The sequence below is a fragment of the Xenopus laevis genome, chromosome 8S (genome assembly GCF_017654675.1).
Source record: "Xenopus laevis strain J_2021 chromosome 8S, Xenopus_laevis_v10.1, whole genome shotgun sequence".
Taxonomy (NCBI): Eukaryota; Metazoa; Chordata; class Amphibia; order Anura; family Pipidae; genus Xenopus; species Xenopus laevis.
This window is the reverse complement of record NC_054386.1, coordinates 12938617-12963894: the sequence shown is the minus strand read 5'-3', so window position 1 is coordinate 12963894 and position 25278 is coordinate 12938617. Positions and strand designations below refer to the sequence as shown.

The following is a 25278-nucleotide window of genomic DNA, read 5'->3' as shown; positions in this document are numbered from 1 at the left end:
CATATCACATATTCATGTCAACTCAACAGTTGTAGTCAATTCATTAGTGTAACGCCATGGGGAATGCCAGAATACTTAAAGGGATCCTGTCATCGGAAAACATGTTTTTTTCAAAACACATCAGTTAATAGTGCTACTCCAGCAGAATTCTGCATTGAAATCCATTTTTCAAAAGAGCAAACAGATTTTTTTATATTCAATTTTGAAATCTGACATGGGGCTAGACATATTGTCAATTTCCCAGCTGCCCCTGGTCATGTGACTTGTGCTCTGATAAACTTCAATCACTCTTTACTGCAAGTTAGAGTAATATCACCCCTACCTCCCCCCCCAGCAGCCTAACAACAGAACAATGGGAAGGTAACCAAATAGCAGCTCCCTAACACAAGATAACAGCTCCCTGGAAGATCTAAGAACAGCATTTAATAGTAAAAGCCAAGTCCCACTGAGACTCCATCAGTTACATTAAGTAGGAAAAATAACAGCCTGCCAGAAAGTAATTCCATCCCAAAGTGCAGGCACAAGTCACATGACTGGATGTTTTCAGTAGATTTGACGTACAGTGCTGTAAGTCATAGAAACACTCCTTACTGGGAAATCCCAGGCCCTCAAACTTCTAAATACCAGATCCCTTCAGAGGCAGGCAAGTACAGGTATGGGATCTGTTATCCAATTCCCGAATGCTCCGGACCTGGGAATTTCTGTATAATGAATCTTTCCGTAATTTGGATCTTCATACCTTAAGGGGCAGATTTACTAAAGGGCGAAAGTGGCTAGCAACAATTCGCTAGCGTTACCGCCCGCAGGGACATCGATTTACTAACGGGCGCAGGCGCCAATCCGCTAGCGAAAGAGGTGGTGCTAGCGGTTACTCGCACTCTATCGCCAGGTGGCTTTTCGAGTTGCCATCTCCACCTCAGACCAGGCGAAGTGCTATAAAGCAGCTAGATCTTCCTCACTCTTCTGTCTCTTACATCATATCCTGTGAGCCGAAAATGCATCAAAGTCCAAAAAACGCCTGCATATTTTCCTTTTTCCAGCCTGATTGCCTGCAAAAGACCTTGAGCGTAAACTTTTTTTGGGTAACCGGTTTTCTCCATACATTTGCAAAGATATGGAACATTAATTTTACAGTGGGCACATGGGTAGGGCATTAGAATAACTCTATTGTCTTTATTAAGGTTCCCTGGACATGTGTTTTAAAAAAATGTAATTTGTAAGTATATGCACCAACTTTAACATAAAGACGTCCATACAACTTTAAATTTCCTGCCCTATGCAAATTGACCTGAGCACTTTGCAGGGTTATTACTTGCAGCTTAAGGGAACATTTTCGGCACATGTGACTTCTTATGGAGGAAGGTGCATTGGCAGCGAGTGGGATAAAATGTTTCCTTTAAGGCAGGTTGGGATTGCTTGATGAGGCAACTCTATTTAAAGATCAGCAGTTGAAATGATTATAGGACCCTACATGTGGCAGATCCTTACGCACATTTATGAGGTTTCCCTGTTAAGGACAGTAAGAATAATGACTATTGTACACACCGATTCGAGCAGGCACACATATGGAACAGGCTTAATTGAAGCATTCATAGCAATCATAGCCACACCATTTGTTTCTTAAAATAAATGTTGTCCCGTGTGCATCAGTAATAGAGATTCTTTACCTATGTGTCAGGACCCCAAAATGGGTCCCCATGTTGTTTAGGGCGAGTCTCTGTCGCCCTGACTAATAATATTATACCTGGAGTCCATGCAGTAAATAAGTACTTTCTCTTTCAGGTGTTCCAGCAAAACCTTAATATTTTATATGCTGCCCATCTATTATTCAAAAAGCTTTTTTTGTAATTTGTTGCCACGAATGTTGGCTGAAAGAGAAATAAGCCATAGATCAGAAAGAGGACAGGACAAACAATTCATTTTTTCTAATTTCAATCTAAAAGCCATTGTACCAGCAATTTGAATGAAGTGAAGCGCATCCAATTGTCCTCTGGTTCAATTTCATTTCATTGGTAAAGGTAAAATGATTTATTGCACACTCATTCATAGCCGAGTAAGACAGAATAAGCTTGGAGGATTCCCTTTGTGCCACTTACCGGGATTACATTTTCTTAAATTTATATAATGTCAGACTCTATACTGTAACTATAAGAAAAAGGCACACTAGTTACAATTAGCAGCTTCTCATTTCCATCAAATGAAAAAAAACTAAATGTTCATGTGATAAATCTGCATAATTATTTTAAACCAAAGAAAAATCAGAATTTTGAAAAGTTTTGCATTAAAGGACAAGGAAAGGCAAAACAATAAAATCACTTTTTTACTTTCTTTAATGAAAAAGAAACCTATCTCCAATATACTTTAATTAAAAAATGTGTACTGTTTTTATAAGAAACCTGACTATGCAGTGAAATTCTCCCTTCATTTACTGCTGTGGATAGGAATTGTCAGATGGTCCCTAACTGCTGAGCAGGGAAACAATCATACTTATGAACAGCAGGGGGAGCCCCCGCCTTACTTACCAGCTATGCAGAACTCAAGCAGCTTTGTTTATGACGATCCCTAAGCAGCTCAGACCACACTGAGCATGTGCAGGGTCAGGGTCAGGCAAAGATGTTTAACAAAGTTACAAGATGACAGCCCCCTGTGGCCAACTTTGAAAGCATAAATCATTTGTTTGATTAGGCTTGTGGTGCAGTAAGTTCATGCTTATGTTTAGTATACAAAATACAGCATTTCTAGCCTTATTCTATTTTAGACTTTCCTTGTCCTTTAATATTAGGTAAAGCACAAGTACACTTGTATATGACAACGTTAGGCAATAGCTGTGGCAGCTGTAACAGTGCCATTCTCTTAGCTGGGAAGGCTCAATTAAGAACGGTGGGAGAAGTGCATAGTGAACACATCTTGCAAATTGTGTTTGTGGCAGTAGGCCTGCCCTTTGTGTCAATTAGAATGCAATCCATATGGTGATTGCTACATCTTGTATGCATGCACTTTGCACTTTGATGCCATCCTGTAGAAGACCCAGAGCAGTTCTGAGCACAAATACTCCTTGCATTGACAGGCATTGTAAAAGAGCACCTTGCAAATAAGACACAAGTATAAGGTATCAAAGAGGATGTCCATGCCCAATCACACCTTACACAGTGGGAAAAACTTGACTTGCCAGTGCCACATTCACAGTCAGGTTTACTGTTTCAGCTGTATATTATGAAGGGTGCATTATGGGCAGAATGATTTTCAGCAGTTTCTACACTTTTTGTGCTAGCGTTGCCTTCCTAAATGATCCCTCACATATATAAATATTTGCAAACAAAGGTTCATTAACAATTTTAGACTTATAAGGGCTCATTCATTAACCCTTTCCCTGCCAGCCGTTTTGTCCTAGATGCGAACATCTACTGCCAAGCAGTTTTTAGATATTTTGCACTCTTTCACTTTAAGGGCCTTTCCTGGGGTGGTCTTTTAGTTAACCCAGGAAAACAATATATTGTTTTTTTCAGGACAACCTGAACTTTCACAATATGCAAGAATTTTGGTGTAATTCTACTTCTCTAAAAAAATATTGGATTCTAAGTGTCAAATAAAATGAAAAAAATCATGTTGCACGAAGAACAATCACATATATCAGAAACATCATTCATTTTACGTACGAGAACACAGCTGATTTAGAAAGGTCTATGTCTCCTGAACGCGACAATACCAAATATATATAGTTTTATGGAGATTTCTCACTTGTATAGCTCAAAATCTACAAGCAGTACACAACCAAATTTCCAAAGCAACACTCCCCAAACGGCATACTTTTGATTTCAAGGCCAAACATTCCACTAACAGTAGGTTTACCCAAGAAAACTACCCATTACTAGAAAGAACAGATTCTGGTGAATCAAAAATGGGTAGAAATATCTTTGTACTCCAAACCACCAAGTTGCAATTGTTTCCTAAAGTTATAGTGTTTTATAGAAATTGGTGAATTTTTTGAAAAATGACCTCAAAGCTTCCACTCTACAGCAACATATCTCCCACACATCATTAGGTATCAATGTAAAACACCCCAAATATAAAATCCTGGGTCCACTGAACAGTTTGATGCCCAATATGAATAGATGTACCCAAGCACGTGGCATAGGAGGCCCCAAAAGGAAGACCCCCCGTTTGTTCTGTAATTTCAGATACTGCAAAATCAACACATTTACATCGTTTTGGGGGGCGGCAAAGGTAGAAAACAGTACGTTCACCCCAGAAAACCATATATTTTCGGAAAGTACACATTCCCCTGAATCTAAATTGGGTATGCATGTCTTTCTACGCCAAAGTACCAAGCCGCAAATCATTCCTAAATTTGGTGATTTTGGGGACATTTCCAAAAATGACTTCAAAATTTCGACCCTGCAGCATCGTATTACCCACATACTTTTAGGTATCAAGACAAATCACCCCAAATATGAAAGCCTGGGGTCCTCTGAACAGTTTGATGCCCAATATGTATAGGTGTACCCAAGCACGTGGCGTATAGGGGCCCCAAAACGAAGACCCCCATATGGTCTGTCATTTCAGGTACTGCAAAATCAACACATTTACATTGTTTTGAGGGGGGCAAATGTAGAAAAAAGTAAGTTCACCCCAGAAAACCATATATTTTCGGAAAGTACACATTCCCACGGATCTAAATTGGGTATGCATGTCTTTGTACTCCAAAGTACCAAGCCGCAAACCATTCCTAAATTTGGTGATTTTGGGGACATTTCCAAAAATGACTTCAAAATTTCGACCCTGCAGCATCGTATTACCCACATACTTTTAGGTATCAAGACAAATCACCCCAAATATGAAAGCCTGGGGTCCTCTGAACAGTTTGATGCCCAATATGTATAGGTGTACCCAAGCACGTGGCGTATAGGGGCCCCAAAACGAAGACCCCCATATGGTCTGTCATTTCAGGTACTGCAAAATCAACACATTTACATTGTTTTGAGGGGGGAAAATGTAGAAAAAAGTAAGTTCACCCCAGAAAACCATATATTTTCGGAAAGTACACATTCCCACGGATCTAAATTGGGTATGCATGTCTTTGTACTCCAAAGTACCAAGCCGCAAACCATTCCTAAATTTGGTGATTTGGGGGACATTTCCAAAAATGACTTCAAAATTTCGACCCTGCAGCATTGTATTACCCACATACTTTTAGGTATCAAGACAAATCACCCCAAATATGAAAGCCTGGGGTCCTCTGAACAGTTTGATGCCCAATATGTATAGGTGTACCCAAGCACGTGGCGTATAGGGGCCCCAAAACAAAGACCCCCATATGGTCTGTCATTTCAGGTACTGCAAAATCAACACATTTACATTGTTTTGGGGGGGGCAAAGGTAGAAAAAAGTGCGTTCACCCCATAAAACCATATATTTTTGGAAAGTACACATTCCTGCGAATCCAAATTGGGTATGCATGTCTTTGTACTCCAAAGTACCAAGTCGCAAGCCTTTCCTAAATTTGGCGATAAAAGCAACTGTTTTTACATTTCTGAAAATCGCCTAAAAATATTGCAATTGGCCGCATTTATCTCACCCAATTTCTTACATACAATTGTAAAACACCATAAATATTGATGCCAAGGGTCTACTGAACAGTTTGATGCCCAATATGCATAGATATACCAAGGCAGCTGGCATGTGCGGACCCCAAATAAAAATAGTGAATATGAGTTTTCTCCGCTGCCCATTCGCCTTCTGTGAACATAGACCCTTGACTTCATATTATTTGCCTCAAGACCCTCCTAACAGCAATGACCCCCCAAAACCATACATTTTTGGAAAGTACACATTCTGCCGATTCCAACAAAGATAACGACGTCTTTCTACACGAAACTACCAAACTGCAAAGCTTTTCTAAACATATAGGTTTTTACAACATTTCTGAAAATCGCCTAAAAATGTTGCAGTTTGCCGCATTTATCGGACACAATGTTTTACGTACAAAGAAAAATCTCTCTAAATATGGACGTCAGAGGTCTAATAAATAGTTTGATGCCCAATATGTATAGATTTACCAAAGTATGTGTTGTGTATGGACCCCAAATGAAAAACGTAACTATGAATTTTCACGCTAGCCAACTAAGCTGCAGAAAAGAGAACCCTAACTGTACGTTATGTGCCGTAAGACCCCCAAACTGTAAAAAGACCCCCAGAAACCCATATATTTTTGGAAAGCACATATTTTGGCGGATCAAACTAAGTAAAATCTATCTTTCTATACCAAAGCACCAAACAGCAAAACGATACTAAAGATACATAGGGAACAATAATGCAGGGATAAAATTGCAATAAAACCACAAAAATAGCGTAAATCAATGAAATAACAAAATAATTGTTCTGACAGCGTAATTAGTGGCCGAAATCGATTATCCAATAGTCACGCTGCCAAAATAACACGTTTTTAGGCAAAAAAAACAAAAGATAACAGTATAATGAATTCGTAAAAAAAAAAAAAACACCTGTTTGTGTATACATATTTGTGCACTAATAAAAGTTATCTGAGTGTGCAAATACATGTAAATAAGTGTAAATAAGTGTAAATAACTGTACAAAAGGGACCAAGTGTGCTAAAATTAAAAAAAAAAAATTTAAAAAAATTCCAATCTTTACTAAAATGCATAAATGTACTGTAAGTATGTGTAGGTGCAGGTAAGTGTGTAAAAAAACGTGCACTTACCGTTTTTGGAGCAGGAGAATCGCTGTCTTCTTTGGAGGAGTCCTGGCAGCGTGTCTGCAGAGTTGCTGCGCAGCAGGAAGTGCGTGGGCGGCTCTGCAGGCAGGAAGAAGGTGAGTGTAGTAGCAGACGCTCCATGCGATGCGTCTGCTACTTTGAAGTCGGATCTGCGACAATCGAGTCGCAGATCCGACTTGACAGCCCCCCAGCCTCGTTGCCTAGGGGGCTGTCTTCTCTCCCCACTCTCTGCGGAGGCGGCAAAAGCCGCCGAAGCAGAGAGAGCGCTCAGCTGCTAAAGAACGTACAATGTACGTTCTTGGCAGCCTGAGCATTTGCCTGCCAGCACGTACGCCGTACGTGCTTGGCAGGCAAAGGGTTAAAGGGGACCGTCACCCAAAAAAATGATTCCAAATACTATTTTATAATGTTAGTCAAGCAAAATGAACTTTAATTAAATCTTTTTTCCTTCTGTCTGGGAACTCATAATTATAACAAGCAGGCAGGAGCCATTTTGTGGACACTGTTATAAAGACAAGCCTTGTATCATCTCAGGAACTTGTTTGTGCACCAGAATGGGGGACCTGATGTCCATCCCCATGCACTGGCTACACAATTAAATGGTTGAAAGCAGCACTATTAAAGGATCAGTAACATCAATTATTTTATTAAAACATTTGTTAGTGTAAAACGGAAAAAAAATCACAAAGACATATTAAACTTTTAAATCGCTAAGTCTGTATTAAGAAATAACTTACCGAAACTCAGATTGCGCTCCTCTTCAGAAAAGGCAACACGGCAACGATCCTTGAACGATTTCTCCTTCCTGGCTATCTCCTATAAGGAAAGCTGGGAGGAGAAATCAAGCACCACACGATGGATCTCCGGATCGCCTTTTCTGAAGAGGAACGCAAGCAGAGTTTTGGTAAGTTATTTCTTAATAAAGACTTAGCGATTTAAAAGTATTATATGTCTTTGTGGGTTTTTTTTCGTTCTACACTAACGAATTTTTTAATAAAAAAAAATTGATGTTACTGGTCCTTTAACTGATTTTTTTTGAAAAAAACATGTTTTCCAATGGCTAGACATACAGTACTTGCATTTAAAACTGCTGCTAACACTTGCACTTTTAAGCACAAAGTGCTAATGCACCCTGCTAGTATGTTGGCACATGAATCACATGCAATTGTGCCTATTGATACAAGAGAACCCCTGGAACTACCAAAAGCTACAGCATCAATAGGAGCAGCGTACTTGCTCCAGCATGCACAGTTATGCTGGAATCATGGCAGAAAACAATGCGTTTTGGGTTAAAAACATGGTGGCTTTTTAAAATTTAGAAAAATGTATTGTGAACAATGACCTTTGTCTCCACGCAGACTGAAATATGGGTTGTTTTCTTCTTTTTGTCTATGCTATTATATGTCACAGCACGGCACCACCCAGTTATTTACTTTCTTTGATGAGAGCCCTTTGAACTATATATATATATATATATATATATATATATATATATATATATATATGTATATGTATATATATATATATATATATATATATATATATATATATATATATATATATATAATACACAAAATGCATGAATATCTTGTATTATATCCTTATAAATGGTGAGTTCTGATGTCATCAGTTATAAACGGTGAGTTCTAAAGTAATTTCTGTCACATGACTCACTGAAACTTGTGTATTATAATAAATGAAGTACCCCCAGTTGCGAAATATGAGGATATTAGAAGGCCTTCGGCCTCGTGTTTTTATATAGTCATGAAACTCCTCTGTAACATATAATATCCTTATATTTTACAAGAGGGGGTACTTTATTGACTATCTACAGTAGAAGAAAGAGATAACCAGCAACCAACAGTCGGCTGTACACATATGTTCATTTAATACAGAGATTTTGATGCACAAAACCCTTGGTTGCTGGTCATCTCTTTCCTCTATAAATCAAGTTTAGAATGCACCAGGGAATCATGTGCTGTCAGGATGTTTAATAAATATATATATAATACACAAAAGCCATGAATATCCTGTAAATTATATCCTTATAAACGGTGAGTTCTGATGTCATCAGTTATAAACGGTGAGTTCTGATGTCACTTCTGTCACATGACTCACTAAAACGTGTGTATTATAATAAATAAAGTACCCCCAGTTGTAAAATATGAGGATATTAGAAGTTACCTCAGAGTTCCATGACCTGTATAAATACACTCGGCCTTCGGCCTCGTGTTTTATATGGTCATGAAACTCCTCAGTAACTTATAATATCCTTATATTTTACAAGAGGGGCTACTTTATTCACTATATATTGAACATCCGGACAGCACATACAGATATTTCATAATTAAAACAACGGGTAAAAGTACATTCGGCACAAGCCCTATTTATTGCACTCGGGTTGAACAAGGTGGTATGCTATCACATTATTGAACACTGATGGAAAGGTTGGGGGTTTACTGACTATATATATATGATTTATGTGACTTTCCCTATGTAGAATAAAGAACTACATTATATTTAACTACTTTTTACAATTTAAGCAGTGAATAACCAGTCATACCACCCTGTAGTATACATCTATATTCTATAATATTGAGTTGTATGCCAATGTTTTAAAGCTGTTCCTGATAAGATTTCATCACAATAAATCCCAATATTGTTACAAGTACATAAAGATTACCATCCTGCTTACTTTCAAATGTGCTCTTTGTGATCCACAGGGAGTCTGCTAAATTATAGGGCCTACAGCTTATGGTTTTATTAAAACCAGCCTCATTGGACTTGCAGGAACATAAACTACAATATGAAGGAATATTGTTCTAGGAATTCTATAATTGCAGATAAAGCCTTGTTTTATAATGAATGCCTGGTGTACATATACCGTACCCTTTATGGAAGAATAAACATCCAGCCTGGGTTATTTAGCATTATGACAAGTGGGGATTTTGCAACAAATGAAATACATGGTAACACTTTATTCATTCTTTCTGGTGAGCTGCAAATTAAATACAACGGGAGTGTAATTTCAAGTAAGCAACATATGCAAAGAAGAAAGTTAAGATGTATGGTATATAAAATCAACTAATATTCATATATTATTGCTGTTAGGGAAAAAAACGAATCCAGGATTCGGTTCAGGATTTGGCCAGGATTCTGCCTTTTTCAGCAGGATTCGGCCGGATTCCCGCCTAGCCGACACCTAATTTGCATATGCAAATTAAGTAGGGATGCACTGAATCCACTATTTTGAATTTGGCTGAACCCCCGAAATCCTTTGCGAAAGATCGGCTGAATACTGAACAAGAATCCTAATTTGCATATGCAAATTAGGGGTGGGAAGATGGAAACATTTTTTACTTCCTTCTTTTGTGACAAAAAGTCATGCGATTTCCCTCCCCAACCCTAATTTGCATATGCAAATTAGGATTCGGTTCTGCCGGGCAGAAGGATTCAGCCATATGCAAATCCTGCGGAAAAAGGCCGAATCCTGGCCGAATCCCAAACCGAATCCTGAATTCGGTGCATCCCTAAAATTAGGGGAAGGGAGGGAAATTGCGTGACTTTTTGTCACAAAACAAGGAAGTAAAAAATGTTTTCTCCTTCCCATCCCTAATTTGCATATGCAAATTTGGAATCGGATTCAATTTGGTATTCGGCTGAATCTTTCGTGAAGGATTCGGGGGTTCGGCTGAATCCAAAATAGTGGATTCGGGAAATTCCATATATATATACTCCAATATCAGTGAAATATTAGCTTTTATTCATTCTTGTGCATCCAACGTTTCGTCCCTTATTCAGGCCTTTATCAAGGATCTATATACAGTATATATGGTTGCTGATTATAAGAATCATTTGTAACTACCACAGAAATGAGGCCAAACCAGTGCTGCTTTGTGTTATATGTGACAAACAAAAAGTTTTTTTTTTCTTTATGCAGTATGAGTTGCTATGCTTATATTGGTATCAATATATGGAAACACAGTATATAGTGTTATGGGCAATCACCTTCCATGTAAATTGTAATAATTGTAAAACCATTAGCAAATTCTGTTGTTATACAGATACATTTCCTGCGGTCCAGTAACCCATAGCAACCAACCTGCAGTTCGCTTTATACTGCACTGCACACAGGATAGTAATCAAAGATCTGGCTGGTATGGATATTTATTAACCAAGGTAACAAATGACAATGCCACTAACCTATATATTATGCTCCCAGGAAAACGAAAGCATTCGGAAACCAGAGAAGGTAATGGATTCAGTTCTGCTATGGGAAGTCTGCTGAAAGGTCTAGCAAACTATGGCATAATATATAGTGAATAAAGTACCCCCTCTTGTAAAATATAAGGATATTATAAGTTACCGAGGAGTTTCATGACCATATAAAAACACGAGGCCGAAGGCCGAGTGTTTTTATACAGGTCATGGAACTCCGAGGTAACTTCTTATATCCTCATATTTTGCAACTGGGGGTACTTTATTTATTATAATACACAAGTTTTAGTGACTCGTGTGACAGAAATGACATCAGAACTCACCGTTTATAACTGATGACATCAGAACTCACCGTTTATAAGGATATAATTTACAAGATATTCATGGCTTTTGTGTATTTTATATATATATATTGAACCTGGCAATACACTGTTCAATAAAAGCTGGCAATTTATTGGCCTGCACACTGTTACATACAGAATTACAACTAATAACTGATAACAAGAGGGCGCAGCTCCGAATAGCTCACACTCATGTTCTTCTTTCTTTTTGTTGACTCAATTTTTAATGTGTACAATAAAACTTATTTTTTAATGATCTCAATTTCTCATATCTGCCACCTAAATGGGTATCAGCAATCTAACGGAATTGCCGTTTGCAAGATCTATTTTCCGTCTTGCTCTTTTCTCATAATAATATTCTACTTGTCCAGCACTGATTCATGATGAGATTATTACAACCTTCCTGAATCTTCCTGCAAATTAGTGGAAGCAAACAGACCTCCCCCAACTATAATGATATGAGTAAAGAGAGAAGGATTACATGTTGCAAAGTTTTAATTGAGAGTATTCCTAATTAGGGCAGCTAAATGTGTGCCGTCGTTAGTGTACCCCATCATTTGTTTCTGGAGGATTTAACCTACGCAGACACTGAACAGATTTACCTGTTGTTCCTGTCAGATGTGATGTCTGATATTCCTTTTCTCTCTCATTAACATCTTCAGTGAAATAAAATCCTCCGCCCTCGAGGGTAAGTTAGTACTTTGCTTGTGAGACATTAAATCTTGTTGAAAGCCCATAAAACTGCTTTTGCACATAAGCCACCATCTGCTGCCTTCACAATTCTGTGCACTTGATTATGGCTGGTTTTTATGTATAGATGTGAAAGGTAGAAGCATATACCCAAAACTGGCAGATTCAGCATTTTTATATAGCAAAAATATTGCCTTATTCATTTTTAACTAGTGATGGGCAAATCTGAAAAATTTGTGAATCTGTCTTACACATCACTTCCTTTGTTCACTCCCTTACAGTTGCAACCTTCTGGCTCGATACCTTAACCATTTGGCCAGGTGAGCAGCCTGTAGGTTGTTCACTATATGTTACCTGCCATCTGCAGCCCCAGCTCAGCAGCAGCCTGAATGGATGTAGTGAGCCTATCAGGGCTGACTCTGCCCTATATAAGACCAGTAGTGATGGGCGAAGCGAAACGGTACAAATTCGGCCATCACTAAAGACCAGCCCCCCGAACACTCCTTACCTGAGCATTGGTTCCCATCCTAGCAGTGCAGCATTGTCCCGAGCTACAGATTCCTGTTCTAGCCTCCTTCCTATTCTGCCTTGTCTTGCTTTGCCTTGTCTTGTCTGTACCCTTCCCTGTCTTGTCCTGCCTGACTCTGAACCTTGTCTTGTCTTTATCTGCCTTACCTTCCCCTTCCAGTTTTGCTCTGGTCCTGCTTTAAACCTTGATCTTTCCTTGCTTTAACCTTGCTGTGACCTTGCACTGCCCAGCTTTCCTTGCTATTCTGAATTTTCTCTTCTCCTCACTTCTAAACTGATCTTGCCTTAACCTTACTCTGCCTTGACCTGACCTTGTCTTTCCGGTTCCTGCTTCCTGTTTTGAACTGTACCCTGTCTATATATTCCCTCATCTCACTCTGCATCTTGCCCTGCCTTTTCCAGTCCTCTCCTGCTATCCACTCCAGTCCTCTCTTGCTATCCGCTCCAGTCCTCTCTTGCTATCCGCTCCAGTCCTCTCTTGCTATCTGCTCCAGTCCTCTCTTGCTATCCGCTCCAGTCCTCTCCTGCTGTCCGCTCCAGTCCTCTCCTGCTATCCGCTCCAGTCCTCACACTATTCTGCTCTAGTCTCCTTCTGCTCCAGTCTCCTTCTCCTCTCTATCCCCAATTTGATCTGATCTACACCTGCATCGTCCTGTCCCATCCAGTTTGTTCCTGTTCCACTCCTGGTCTGTTCCTGTCCTGAGTCGTTGCCCTTTTCATCCTGTCTAGTTCATTCCAGATCTTCACCCTCTCCGTCCTGTTCCGCTCTGCACTTGGTCCAGTCTGACTCATCGCCCTCTTCAACCTGTTCCTGCCTTCCCTTTACGTGTTCCCTAGGCACATACAGTTTCTGCCTCAAGGACTCACCCTTCCCTCATCAGTCTCCACAGTGCCCCCTACCTAATCCTTGACAGGTCCATACTGAGTATGAGCCAAAAATCTGATTTTTTCTAATTTTGGTGCCAAAACCTGACTTTTTGGTGGGAAATCAGACTTTTGGCTGGAAAACCGATTTTTCCAGCCTAAACCGATTTTAGCGAGCTTTTTATATGATTAAATAAGGTCCAATCAGCAATTCGGATGTTGGTCGGACTTTTTTTAATAGAAATAATCAGACTTTGATAAATAACCCCCTTATTGTCTTAACCGATTTTAGCGAGCTTTTTATATGATTAAATAAGGTCCAATCGGCAATTCGGATGTTGGTCGGACTTTTTTTTAATAGAAATAATCAGACTTTGAAAAATAACCCCCTTATTGTCTTAACAACAGGTTTTACATTAATTGGTTACAGTCAGTATAGGAAAGCAAAGGTTAGGGAATAAGGAGCCATATAGCGGGACTCCACTCTGAGAGATATAATCCAACAACTGCTGGAGGGTATTGAACATCCATCCCTTGTTCTGATAACACTGTTCAGCTTCCTATTGGTCAAGCATGATGATTGGAAATGTTCAATAACCTTGTGAGGTGTAGAGAATGCTGCCAATAATGCACCTATAATTGTAAACTACTTAAAAGTCTTTGCCCATGAAAACATTATGAAGTGAGGATGCTGTATGTTGAAGAAAAGTTGTTAAAGAGCATCAATCATTTTTTTCCCATCAAAAAAAAAAAACCCACCAAAGGAGCAAACTAATAAAGCCAGTCTGGCTTCAGAAAACAATACTATTTTGGCCAAAAAAGTGCATAGTGAGCGCACTTAATACAAATTTCTATCTGCAAAGTTTATTCTGCCTTGTATAAAAATCGCTGCACAGATTCACCCATCGCTATATTTAAAGACTGGTGGCAATGGTTTAGTAGTAATGGCTATAATTTAAAGAACTAGATCAACATAAATCTAATAATTCTAATATCTAATAACGCTGAACATCCTAGGGCCTCCATTTTTTTCTTCCCTCCTCTGTTTCCCCTTGGCAGACTTTTTTTTCCTACAGCCTTTCCCTGCCTTTGTTTGAGCTGGTGGATGAGAAATATAACTGCTTAATTGATTGATTGTTGAACCATTTGTAAACACCCTGTTTGGGTACACATGGTTTGCACCCCAATTGAGTATTGTAGAGGTTATTTTAAGATAAAAAATCTAATTTTTTTTTTTTAACTTTTGTGGAACGTTCTTTTCTTTTGTCTTTAAAAATGAAGTGATGCAATTATTTCTTTGTTTACAGAATGAGTGCTATTACAACATTGTCGTGGGCATGTTATAAATTCATCAGTTGAAGCCACACCTTGCACAACCTACTCTCACAACCTGAGAGAATCTTTATAATGAGGGTGCTACCATAAATACCCAACCCTTAAAGCATTTGTTCCACACTGTGCTTCTGCCCATGCCATGCAATGTGTGAGTGCAGCAAGGCCAGACTTGCCCAGTGGATGCACCCTTTTAGGGAATGTAGATAAGCAGCAATTGATCCAAGCAAAAGACTTAACTTTTTACTCCCAAACCAGTGAGTTAAGACCATCATCATGTACCAGTTACCTAGACTGGTACCAAGCAAACATACAACAATATCCGGATATAAACGTTATCCGGAAACCTGTTATCCAGAAAGCTCCGAATTACCGAATGGCCGTACTCCCATAGACTCCATTTTATCCAAATAATCCAAATTTTTTAAAATGATTTCCTCTTTCTCTCTAATAATAAAACAATAGTTTGCACTTGATCCAAACTAAGATATAATTAATAATTATTGGAAGCAAAACCAGCCTATTGGGTTTATTTAATGTTTGTATGATTTTCTAGTGGACTTAATGTATGAAGATCCAAATTACAGAAAGATCCATTATCCGGAAAACCCCAGTTCCCAAGCATTCTTGATAACAGGTCCCATACCTGTATTTAAATACATGTAAAAAAAAGTAACCTCAAATCACTTGGTTACTGGTCAAGTCTTTTTACTTGCCTAGTTCTAATCTAGAGCATCAAATTTACATAATTAGCTCTTGGGCAGGGTTCAGGACAAAACCTTTAGGGGGTTATTTATCAAAGTCTCAATATTTTCTGCTACAAACTCCGATCAAAACCTCTCTGTTTTTCTACGCTTATTTATCATTAAATTTTCCCAAAAATTTGCTTTGCGGGAAAAAAATCTGCGATTCAAGTTTTTTTTCGGATTTTTCACCTGAAAACTGATTTTTGCCCGAAAACTTCGGGGTATTGCACGAAACCCAGCGCACATCAAAAAAATCCCACTGACTTATATGCAACCTCGACAGGTCTGAGATGTCAGATTTTCTGATTCTGACTTTTCCATCCTCAGGGTTTTTTAAAGTCCGATTTTAGAAAAATTCTATTTTTGCATTCAGATTTAAGCAAATAACCCCCTTAATGTACAGATTCAAATTACAAACATGTAAAGAGTGTATTATATATTTGTATATTATCGCTGTTCTGTACACCAAACTCTATACATATGTTTTCTTTTGGTTACTGTTATACCTCAGCCTGAAAAATAAAAATATATTATTATATAAATCGGTAGCACTGACAATCTGGTTGAACTGTCATGCAGGATAGCTAAAAATGGAAATTATAGAATTTTAAAAAAAGATGTGTGAATAACTGAAATGAATAAAATATGTTAAGGACCAGTACAGAATTGTTCTTTATACAGGGGGATACACATATATATGCAAACATGCTGTTTTCCTAGACAATCTATACTTAGGGGCAGATTTATCAAGGGTCGAAGTAAATTTGAGGGAATTTTCAAAGTAAAAAAATTTGAAATTCAAAGTCATTTTTTGGATACTTCGACCATCTAATAGGATACTACGACTGTGAATTTACTTCGACTTTGAAGTAAAAATCTTTCGAATATTCGACCATTCGATAATCGAAGTACTGTCTCTTTAAAAAAACTTCAACTTCAATACTTCGCCAAATCAAACCTGCCGAAGTGCTATGTTAGCCTATGGGGACCTTCTACAAACTCTTTTAAAGTCTTCACACATCAAATAAAATTCCTTCGATCGTGAAATCGGTGAAAAAACTTCGAATTCGATTTTCGAATTCAAAGTTTTTCAATTTGATGGTCGAATTTCGAAGTTTTTTGTACTTCAAAATTCGACCCTTGATAAATCTGCCCCTCAATGTTTTCTAGTAAAATTTCAATGCGTTGGAAAGAATTGGGCTGCCTAGGAAAATCCATGGAATAACAGGAACACTGAATAACAGGTATAGAGTATATACTGATCTACACTATTTGTGCACTACTTTGTCACTACTGGGCCGAAAAACCCAGGTAACTGCCATTTAAATTTAAGATTATTTATTGAAGTCTAGGTTTTTGGCATTTTTTCCTATCAGTATGGCGTGAGCAGCAGTGCCCCATGGGGTCCAGAAGATCTTAGTTTAATGCACAGACTTATGATATGTTGTAAACTCTCATTATATATATCAAAGATGGATAGTTCAATAGGGGCTTCTGGGAATTAATGTAATACAAATCTGGATTTTCAAATGTTGTATAATGCTGATTGAGGGCAGGGGCACACAAAGCTACTGGGGGAGATTAGTCGCCCAACGACAAACAGCTTCTTCTTTGGGCGACTAATCTCCCCGAACTGCCTCCCCGCTGGCTAGAATCTAAATCGCCGGCGGGATGGCCCTTGGAGCACTACTTTTTCTGAAGTCGGCAGAAGTTTCCTTGTGAAACTTCTAGCCAGCAGGGAGGCAGTTCGGGGAGATTAGTCATCCGAAGAAGAATCGATTTGTTGCTGGGCGACTAATCTCCCCCAGTAGCTTCGTGTGCCCCTGCCCTTAGGAAGAAGGAAAAAAATTTGATTGAAATTCAATCTCATACAATCCTCACCTTAAATGTAGGTAAAAATTATCTGAAAAATTGCCAGAAAAGCAACTATTTTTATCTTCCTAATTTTTCTTTAAAAACTTACACCTTGAGCTTTTGTGGCTTGATTTTAAAATTGTTTGAAACATTAATTACATATATTGATGAAACAGAACAACATTGTACCATCCATACAGTACAAAGCACTTGACTAGGCATCGCCTAAATCTAATGGTCCTGAAAAACATATATTCTAAATCAGACTAATAGACATGTAAACACTACGTTTTCAGGGTAACTGGTAATTACATTTAAAAGAAATAGCGTGCACACACAGTAATCAAAATCGAAGCCATTAATACTTATAATTGCTGCCATTAGGTAAAAGGCCGGCTGTTCAGACCTGTTTGTAAGGTGCGTGTAGGGTCTTTATACCAATTATGATAATGTTGGAATGATATTTTCCCTTTAGCATTATTGTAAACTATAAACGTGTCATTTTATTACAGGTGTGGAAAGTGTTATTTGGAAACCCATTATCCAAAAAGCTCAGAATTAAGGAAAGGCCATCTCCCATAGACTCCATTTTAATCATATAATTTTGTTTTTTTAACAATGATTTCTTTTTTTCTCTGTAAAAAAATAGTACCTTTTATTTGATCCTAAATAAGATAAAATTAATCATTATTGGATCTAAAACGATCCTTTTGGATTTATTCAATGTTTACATGATCATTGCTGGATCATTGTTGCTATTGATAAGCTGAAACTTTAGGCTGCTGCAATAAGTTCAGTATATAAAATATGGTATTTTTAGCCACATTCATCTTTAGGCTTTAGTTCTCCTTTAAGGTATGGAGATGCAAATTATGGAAATATTAATTATCATGAAAACCTCAGGTCCCAAGCCGTCCAATATCTGTACTCTATCTCTCTCTATGATACTGTACATAAGCAGCAATCACCTGAGGAATAACCAGTATGGTCCGTCTTCAAATTGTTGGACATTTCAGAGAGAGTTGAGTAAACCGTATCAGTGGAATAGTGGGGAAGAGAAGCAGAATTTCTACTGGGCATGTGAGTGTGATGTAATGCAATAATTTTCCTAATGATTTTAATGAATAAAGTATGGTTTTATAGATGTACATTTATAGATCTGCATCCTCACTCTCTCCTTTTTAGCTCTGTATAATTACAATCATTGTGGAGAATTGCTAAGTGATACTTGATTTTGCAAGGCAGAAACATCCAGGACAAAATGTGTTGAGACATTGGCTGTTTTTGTAGGTACTATTATCCTATCACCTGCCAAGTACTTTCCATAGTGCTTACAAGCAATTGCAATGTAAGTGTAAGGCTCTGCTGGGATTTCTTAATCACTGGGCCAGGTGAGCAGCCTGCCGGGTTGCTCACTATATATTACCCGGCCTTTGCAGCCCCAGCCCAGCAGCAGCCTGATTGGTTTGTAGTCAGTCAATCAGGGCTGACTCTGCCCTATTTAAGGTCAGCCCTCCGAACACTCCTTGCCTGAGCATTTGGTTCCCATCCTAGCAGTGTGGCATTGTCCCTAGCTACGGGCTCCTGTTCTAGACTCCTTCCTGTTCTGTCTTGCCTAGCCTTGTCTTGTCTGAACCCTTCCCTGTCTTGTCCTGCCTGACTCTGAACCTTGTCCTGTCTTGATCTGCCTTACCTTCCCCTTCCAGGTCTGTTCCAGTCTGGCTTTCAACCTTGATCTTTCCTTGCTTAACCTAGCCTTGACCTTGATCTGACCTTGCCTTTCTCGTTCCTGCTTCCTGTTCTGTGCTGACCTGTACCCTGTCCATATTTTCCCTTGTCTTGCTCTGCATCTTGCTTTGCCTTTTCCAGTCCTCTCCTGCTATCTGCTCCAGTCCTCTCGCTATCCTTCTCCAGTCTCCTTCTGCTCCAGATCTCTAGTCTGCTCCTGTCTCCTGATCTACGCCCGCACTGTCCTGTTTAGGGATGGGTGAATTTGACCCGTTTTGCCAAAACTTCGCCACCAACGTCAAAATTTTTTTCTTTTTTTTTTGACGAATGACGCCATACAAGTCTATGGGCATCATTTCCACAGCAAAACAAGGCGAAAAAATTTGCCCATTCCTAGTCCTGTTCTATACTTCTAGTCTGCTCTTGCCTCCTGATCTGATCTACACCTGCACCGTGCAGTCTTTTCCTGTCCTAACCTTCGCCCTCTCCGTCCTGTCTAGTCCATTCCTGATCTTCACCCTCTTTGGCCTGTTCCGTTCTGAATATGTTCCAGTCTGACTCATCGCCCTCTTCAACCTGTTCCTGCCTTCCCTTTACGTGTTCCTTGGGCACATACAGCTTCTGTCTCAAGGATTAACCCTTCCCTCCGCAGTCTCCACAGCACCCACTACCTAATCTTTGACATTAAGTCAATGGGGGCAATTCGGAGATGCATTTTTGGGCCGATTAGAAAGCCGGCACTCCTTCTTCCATTATCCTTTGCAGCTTTTTTTCTTTCATACTTTAAAACAGGTTTTAAAGGAGAACCAAACCCTTTTTATTAAAATCCCCTACCCCCTACCCTACATAGACCCCCCTCCCTGCTCCCCCCAGCCTAGGTGTTACCCTATACGAAGGCACCACAGAAGAAAGAATGGGTGTTTCATTAAACAAAGTTAGCGATCACCTACAGCAAGGGTAGCTTAATCATACAGACTTGGGCTAAAGGGTTTCCATGTCCTTTATATTAAATAGCCTTAAAGGAGAACCACTGGGAGTCGAAGGAACAGATGATGAAAGGAGAACCAAACCCTTTTTAATTAAAAACCCCTACAGCCCTACCCTACATAGACCCCCCAGCCTAGGTGTTACCCTGGGTAAATGCCCCTAACTCTTTACTTACACCTCATTGCAGATTCAGGGCATCGGAGTTCACGGGCGCCATCTTCTTCTCTTCTGTGATCTACAGGAAGAGAGCAGCGTGTTGGAGCAATCTGCTGGTTCCGAACAACTGCACATATGCCGAAAGCCATGGAAATTGCCGAAGCGCTGGAAGAAGACCCAACTGTCTCCCATAGACTCCATTATAATAAAATAATCCAAATTTTTGAAAATGATTCCCTTTTTCTCGGTAATAATGACACAGTACCATGTACTTGATCCCAACGACAATATCATTCATCCTTATTGGAAGCAAAACCATCTTATGGGATTTATTTAATGTTAACATGATTTTCTGTTATACTAAAGTTATGAAGATCCAAATTATGGAAAGACCTGTTAACCGGAAACCACCAGGTCCCAACCAATCTGGACAACAGGTCTCATACCTGTATATCCATTATATGCCAAAAGCTGTTGGGGTATTCTAGGAGTTGTAGTACAGTAATAACTAAAAAGTCACAAGTTGGGCATCAAAGGTTTGAGTATTTGTTTGAAAGTTAAGGCCTGAACCTTTTTGGCTCACATGTACACCACCTCTGTAATTACAGTATTTACACATCTCTGGACCCTATAAATGCCAATATTGTCTGGGTATTTATGTTACCTTGGGTGGCAGTTTCTACAAATCTTACTAATTGTAATTATCTGTCAAAACATGAAAGATTTCATCACCTGATGCACTTTGTAGGCAGATACCTGTTTTATTGGAAGATGAAGAAATAAGAGAAGCTACAGCTACACTTAATTTCCTGTAAAATCTGATCTAAACCAACAAAACAATGGAATGTGCTCATGCCTGTTTTTGGCCACCTTAAGCTCCATATAATTATGAACACTATGGAAAGCACAAGTTATCTGCATTAACCTATCTTAAAAAATCAGTGCTGATTTCCATATGCTCTGGCAATAAAATTATGAATGTCACTGTACTATAATAAAGTTGTAGCTATGTCGGTAAAGGGGAACTAGAAAACAGTTCATAGGCACCTCAAATTATATTTAGAAAACATATTTAATCTATAGCAGAAGGTAGTTGAGGGAGTATATTTAGGGCTACTTTAGGGGCCGATTCACTAACTTCGAGTGAAGGATTCGAAGTTAAAAAACTTCGAATTTCGAAGCTTTTTTTGGGCTACTTCGACCTTCGACTACGACTATCGAAGGATTCAAAGTAAAAATCGTTCGACTATTCGACCATTCGATAGTCGAAGTACTGTCTCTTTAAAAAAAACTTCAACCCCCTTGTTCGCCATCTAAAAGCTACCGAAGTCAATGTTAGCCTATGGGGAAGGTCCCCATAGGCTTGGCTAACTTTATTTGATCAAAGGATATTCCTTCGATCGTTGGATTTAAATCCTTCGATTCGAAGGATTTAATCGATCGATCGAAGGAATAATACTTCGATCGTACGATCGAACTATCTGAGCTAAATCCTTCGACTTCGATATTCGAAGTCGAAGGATTTTAGTTCCTAGTCGAATATCGAGGGTTAATTAACCCTCGATATTCGACCCTTAGTGAATCGGCCCCTAAGTATACTTGCTTCTTATTTTGACAAAATGGCATACACGATACCCAATGTATATTCAGTGACCCTATGTATTATCAATTATTATGAACTACTAACAAGGGTTTTAGTTGAATGCTTTTGATCACAAAAATGTGAAGCAGCACATCAGTGTAAGAATACCCCAAATATTAAAAGGTTATTTACAATAAGCTAAACATGTGCAAAGCCAACTGTTCTTTTTTTAAATTTTTTTTTATTTGATCTGTTATTTTGTTATTAGGTTATTTGATTATTATGTTTTGGTTTTCCTTATTTTTTACTTTTTTGTTAATGAATGTAGTGCATTTAGTGTAACTAAATGCAGATGAATCAATGTTTATAAATAGGGCTTTGTTAGCCCATGTCGAACCATGTTAAACTTTGATACGCGGTATAAACATGTACGTGGAATTCTGTGGAAATGTATACCCAAAAAAATGTTCAATTAAAAAAAAAAAAATTATGTTTACTTAGGTACCATCCTGCCATACACATAAGCTCTAAACACAATGCAACGTGTTTTCCTTTTTCCTACAGAGCACACAGTCTGGGGTTTGTGTAAAGCAGGCAACCACTCCCCTTAGTAGAGGTACATAATTAGATACTGGGTGGCCTACTTCCAAGGCCTGAGATGATGCCATCATAATATAAAACTTCTGAAAAATAAAACCCATTGCTGGATTAAGATGACTGGCACACAGTGAAATAACATTACATATAAAAACCACAACTGTGTCGGAATGCGAAGATATTGGTGCATTGGTGTTAATGGTGCATTACATTCGACCCTGACACACACACTCTCTCTCTCTCTCTCTCTCTCCAGAAAAGTCACCAGCGACGTGGGCACTGAACATTGGCGACTTTTCGCTAGCTTTACTTTGTCAATGCGAGCAATTCAAACTGAAGATGCGCTAGCGTTCATTTCTGCCTAGCACAAATTCGGTAGAGGTCTTGCACTCTAGTTAATTTGCATACGGCGGGAAATTTAAAGTTGAATGGACGTCTATGTTATATGATGCAGCAAATACATTACATTTCCACTGTTGATTACACAAGTCCAGGGAACCTTAATAAAGTCAATAGAGTTGTTATAATGCCCTACACATGAGCCCACTGTATAGTTAATGTTCCATGTGTTAGAAAATGTATGGGGGAAATCGGTTACCCCAAAAAAAAATTTTAAGTAGTTTTGCAGACTATCACGCTGAAAATAGGAAAAGACGCCAGCGTTTTTTGAGCTTTGATGCTTTTTCCACTAAAGAATATGATGTAAGTAACAGAAGATTGAGGAATATCTATGCACTCCAGAGCACTTCTCCTGGTCTGAAGTGGTGAAGGCAAGTCTGGCGAAAGAGGTAACGTTCAGTAAAATCGTCCATTCGCCAGAGCGAATTGTCACCTGCCGATAGAGTGCGAATGAACGCCAGCGTCTATCTCTATCGCTAGCGAATTGGCGCCTGCACCCATCAGTAAATCGGCAAAGTCCCTGCAAGCGGAAACGCTGGTGAATTGTTGCCATCATTTGCCGTTTTGCCCTTGGGTAAATCTGACCCCATAGAGAGAGAGAGAGAGAGAGAGAGAGAGAGAGAGAGAGAGAGAGACTGCGAAATCAATATCTAGCTATAATGAATGAATACAATCAATATCCAGGTACGAGTCAGAGACCCTTCCAGAGATGAGTGTGTGTGTGAGAGAAGAGGAAGACAAGACCATATTGTGGGAATGCTGCAAATGTTGGGATTAAAAGTTGTTACTAAAAATCCATCAGAAGTCAATAAACCCACCAATGTGCCCATTTGTTTCATACAAACAAAATAAAGCAGGGTCTCGCATTTAAATCTGTTACCTAATATCTGTAGTTCATGTTTGACTCCTGAGACCTGGATGAGACTCTGACTGATTGTACTTTAGTATAATACCTGAATATTGATTTCTCAGCCTCTCCTCTCAACCTTTTCACCTGAGCTCCATTGGGAAGTTTCTCTCTATTATATTATTACTTCACAGAACATTTGTTCAACACCATCATTTTTATACACTGTAGAAAATAAACTAGTATGTGAGCTATCTCATAATGATAACAGTTAAAACAGCATTGGGCAACCTGTATCTATTTTAAGATTTCTAAACAATGTCCACCAACTTCAAGTGCAGAATTTACTAGGCCCTACAGCAAAATGCTTTTACTTTTGACTTTGTACTGAAATGATGAGCAGCATTGCAATTGTACTGTGGTCATGACCCCAACTTGGCCGTTTTTATTCAAGCTCCCAGCTGGATATGTCGTCTCTATTGTTACAATCCTATACCCATGAAAAAAAAGCATGAATGTGTGTTGTATAGACCCTAATCTGTTTATAATACAACACTATATAAGCATATATAACACACAATGGTTAAATTGATCAGTTAACAAGAAAAGATACGTCTAGAGAAGTCTAGATTAAACAGAAAAATAACTAGATGTCCAAGTTCTTACCTTTGTAGCTTGAGCTTTATTTATTCCATATGAAACCTCTCCGCTTTGCTCTCCCATCAGAATGCAAATTCCATGGTGCTGTGTAAGATCCAACATTTGATTCAAGGCTGCAAATTATCCTCTTTTTCTCTGATCTGTCCCAAAAATTCCGAATGATATTATCTTCTTTCCCTTCACTGGAACAATAGTATTGTGCAATGGATGGGACGTGAAGCGAGTTGATCAGCACAGATGACAAGCCCTGCTTTTATGTAGCCGCATGTTCTTACCTGCCTGCAGGTTACAGCTATAATATATGCTTGCTCTTCCAGTCAATCCAAACAGACAGAAGGGTGCAAACCAGCTCGAGAGGTTGTTGAGCCCACACGATACAAAATTACAATAAAAACGGCTCTGTATGCGTTGTTTGAGGCTAGTATGTAAGCTGTTGGAAAGGAATGAGTAGCTGAAATTGAATCGTGCTCAAACTTGCATTTCACCAGAGAGAGCCATTCACAGATTAGTAAGAACACAACTTTCCTAATAAGGGCACCAGCACAAGCATTATACAAGCTGCCAAATGTGCACACACCTGTGTTTCACAGCAGAATAGAGTCACATATACCAAAATATAGTATATCTAAGAGATCATTAATGATCATGTAAAGTGGCTTAGAATGGCATTATTTTTCCATTATATTAAAATTGTATTTGAACGGATGCAGCTCAGTTTAAGTCAATAAAAATATCCTGACCGGAACGCATTTTTATCCCAGGTGTGTAAAACCCCGGGCTCAAAACACAGGAGAGCAATCATTAAAAAAGTTTAAAACAGCCCACCCAATAGTTCTGCTGAACAGATGTAAAAACTCTCGGTTCCAACCCGCGCTCATAAGTTTACATGACCTTCTAGAGGGAAATACCACACTCACAGTTATCTCCGAGGGATCTGGGTGCAGTGCCACAAACTCAAATCTTGGGGTAATGCGTAGCAAAACTAATAACTGTAGGGTACATTCACTTACGTTGAC

The 25278-nt window shown here is 38.9% G+C and overlaps 1 protein-coding gene across 1 annotated transcript in view; it reads right to left on the bottom strand.

Annotated features, from left to right (window-relative positions):
- frmd6.S (FERM domain containing 6 S homeolog) overlaps positions 1–24694 on the bottom strand; it is a 115647-nt gene extending 90953 nt beyond the window's left edge. Inside the window, exon 1 of the mRNA XM_018232347.2 lies at positions 24269–24694. The gene's annotated coding sequence lies outside the window, so the exon portion shown is untranslated. The remainder of the gene's footprint in view (positions 1–24268) is intronic.
- Between the last annotated feature and the right edge of the window lie 584 nt (positions 24695–25278).